The sequence below is a fragment of the Elephantulus edwardii genome, unplaced genomic scaffold (assembly GCF_000299155.1).
Source record: "Elephantulus edwardii isolate Elephantulus edwardi_28Jun2011 unplaced genomic scaffold, EleEdw1.0 scaffold00548, whole genome shotgun sequence".
In the NCBI taxonomy this organism is placed as follows: Eukaryota; Metazoa; Chordata; class Mammalia; order Macroscelidea; family Macroscelididae; genus Elephantulus; species Elephantulus edwardii.
Window position 1 is genome coordinate 26,144 of NW_006400298.1, and position 3,854 is coordinate 29,997.

The following is a 3,854-nucleotide window of genomic DNA, read 5'->3' on the forward strand; positions in this document are numbered from 1 at the left end:
AGAGCAGGGAAACACTGTATGGTTCAAAATCAGGACAAGAGTGTGTCATGGATTTATCCTGTCTCCATACTTTTTCAATCTATATACAGAACAGATAATTTGGGAAGTTGAACTTTAGGAAGAGAAATGTGGCATCAGGATGGGAGGAAGACTCAATCAACAATCTATGTTATACAGATGACACAACCTTGCTTGCTGAAACTGAAGGAGCCCTGAAGCATTTGCTCCAGAAGGTCAAGGATTATAGTCTTCAATATGGATTAGAGATCAATATCAAGATGATGAAGATTCCCACCACTGGGCTGACTGGAAGAGCCATGTTAGCTGGAGAAGAGATGGAGGATGTTAAACAATTACAGCTTGCTCGGCTCCACATCAACACTCTTAAAACCAGCAGACAGGAAATCAAGGCAAATTGCATTGGGAAAATTTGCTGTCAGGGACCTCTTCAGAAAACTTATACCCTGAATAGCAATAATGCCAATCTAGAAACTAAGGTACACCTAATCCAGGCCATGGTCTTTGTAATTACTTGCTATACATCAGAAAGGTGGACAGTGACTAAGGATGACAGAAGAAGAATCAATGCCTATAAATTGTAGTGCTGAAGAAGAATCTTGAACATATCATGGACTGCCAAGACAAAATATCGGACTCTCTAGGAAAAGGTGAAAATTTCTCTTTGGAAACTAGGATTTTGAAGCTCCATGTCACATACTTTAGGCACATGGCCAGGAAAAACCAGTACTTGGAGAAGAAAATCATGCTCAGAAGGGTAGAAGGATTGCACAGAAGAGGAAGACCCTCAGTGAGATGGATTGATACACTAACTGGGGCAAGGGGGTTGCTGTGTCGGAATCAGGAAAACTGACGCAGGACAGGGCAGGGTTTAGAGCTGCTGTACACAGGGTCACTATGGGTCACAGGTAAATAACAACAACAACAGGTACAACAATTATTTGTTGCATAGATCTTTATTATGGTTATGTCCTCTCATTCCATTGACTCTATAACCATTATATAGTGACCTTCTCATCTTTTGTGATGGTTTTTGTGTTAAAATGTATTTTATCATATATTAATTTTGCCGCTCCTGCTTTTTTCTGGTGACCATTTGCTTGGTATATTTTCCCCCACCCTTTTCTTTTTAGTCTGTCTTTATCTTCAAGTCTCAAGTGTGTCTCCTGTAGATTGCATAGTGATGAGTTTTGGGGGTTTTATACAATATTTTCTCTTCATTGGTGCATTTAAACCATTCACATTCGGTGTAATTTTTGAGAAAAAACTGTTTTATTGCTATAATTCTGTTGAGTTCTTTTTGGTGTTGCTATTGAACATTAATGAGCAGAGATCAAATGAGCTGTGAGAAGATATCAAGAATATCATTGGAAGAATGCAAAAGGTCATTACAAAGACAGAGGAGGAAGAAAAGACCTAGATGGATGTCAGAAGAAACTCTAAATATTGCACTGGAGTGCTGAGAAGCCAAAGCAACGGGAAGAAATAAAGATATTAAGGAGTTGAACAGAAGATTCCAGAGGGCAACGTTGGAAGACAAAGTAGAGTATTACAATGAAATGTGAAAGGAGCTAGAGTTAGAAAATCAAAAGGGCCAAACTCACCCTGTATTTCTTAAGGTGAAAGAACTGAAGAACAAATTCAAACCTCGAGCTGCAATACTTAAGGATGCTTTGGGCAGAATATAAGATGATCCAGGAAGCATTAAAAGAAAATGGAAGCAGTGTACAGAGTCATTGTACGAAGCGGCAGACACAGAAGAATTTCATGAAACAACATATGAACAAGAGTCTGTGGTGATGAAGGAAGAAGTTCCAGCTGCTCTGAAAGAATTGGCAAAAAAACAAGGTCCCAGGAATTGATGACATACCAATTGACATAGTTCAAGAAACAGATGGATGTGCTCACCTAGTTGTGACAAAAAATCTGGAGGACAACCACCTGGCCAACTGGAAGACATCAGTATTTGTTCCCATTCCAAAGAAAGGTGATCCGACAAAGTGTGGAAATTATCAAACAGTGTCATTGATATCACATGCAAGCAAGATCATGCTGAAAATTATCCAAAACTGACTGGAATAGTACATCAGCAGAGTACTGCCTGAAGTGCAGGCTGGATTTAGAAGAGTCCATGGCACTAGGGATATTATAGCTAATGTCAGATGGATCTTGGTTGAAAGCAGAAAGTACCAGAGGATTGTCTCTCTGTGTTTCATTGACTATGCAAAGGCATCTGATTGTGTGGATCTCGACAAACTGTGTCTGACTCTGAGAAGAATGGGAATCCCAGAACACTTGATTGCACTTACGCAAAACCTATATTTGGACCAGGAGGCAATCATCAGAACAGAGCAAGGAAACACTGCATAGTTCAAAATTGGGAAGTATGTGTGTCAAGGATGTGTTCTGTCTCCATATCTTTTCAATCTATATGCAGAACAGATTATCCAGGAGGTTGGGATGTTTGAAGAGAAGTGCAGCATCAGGATTGGAGGTAGAGTCATCAACAATCAGCATTATGCAAATGACACAACCCTGCTTGCTGAAATTGAGGAGAAACTGAAGCGCTTGCAGAAGATCAAGGACTGCAGCCTTCAATATGGATTGAAGCTCATTCTCACTACTGGACCGATTGGCAGCATCATGATAGATGATGAAGAGATTGAGATTGTTGACAGCTTCAGTTTGCTTGGCTCTACAATCAACACTCGTGGCACCAGCAGTCAGGAAAATAAAAGACAAATTGCACTGGGGAAACTCTGCTATTAGAGAGACCTCTCCAAAGTACTGAAGAGCAACAAAGTCAGTCTGGAGACAGGTGTGCCTGATACAGGCCTTGGTCTTTGCAACTACTTTCTATGCATCAGAGAGCTGGAAAATGACTAGCGATGGTAGAAGGAGATTTGATGCCTCTGAGCTGTGGTGCTGGAGAAAGAGTATTGAATATACCATGGACTACTAGGAGAATAAACAAGTTCATCCTGGAGAGGGTGAGGTCAGGCTGCTCCTTGGAGGCAAGGAGGCTGAAGCTTTGTCTGACATACTTTGGACATGCTTCAAGATGGGATCAGTTCTTGGAAAGGGACATCTTGCTTGGGAGGATGGAGGAACAGTGCAGGAGAGGAAGACCCTAGATGAGGTGGACTGATTCTGTAACTGGGGTAATGGAGATAGGTGTGTCGGAGACAATAAGATTGGTAAGGGATAGATCAGGGTTTAGGGTTGTTGTACATAGGGTCGCTATGAGTCACAGGTGACTCAATAGCACACAACAACAGCAACAACGTTACTTTGTTCCATCCTGTTTCTCTGGCACCTCTATAAGAACGATGTCTCTCATTGTTCCCTGCAACACTGGTTTTATTTTTACAAACTCTCTTTGGTTCTGCTCTTCTGAGAATATCTTGATATCATCTTCATATTTGATGGACAGTTTTGCTAGGTACAGAATTATTGGTTGATAATTGTATTCTTTCAGTATTCAATATATGTCATTCCACTGTCTTCTTGCTCGCATGGTTTCTGCTGAGAAATCAGCATTTAATATTATTTACTCTCCCTTATAGGTTAGTGCTTGTTTCTCCCTTGCTGCTTTCAGAGTGCTCTCCTTATCTTTGGTTCTGGAAAATTTGGCTATGATATACCCTGGTGGTTTTCTTTTGTTGTCTATTCTATATGATGTTTGTTCAGTTTCTTGAATATATATTCTCTTTGTTTTGTTGTTGTTATGTGCCGTCGAGTCGCTTGCAACTCATAGCGACCCTATGTACAACAGCCCTAAACTCCACTCTGTCCTGTGCCAATCGCACTGTCTCTGACACTCCCATCCCAATTAT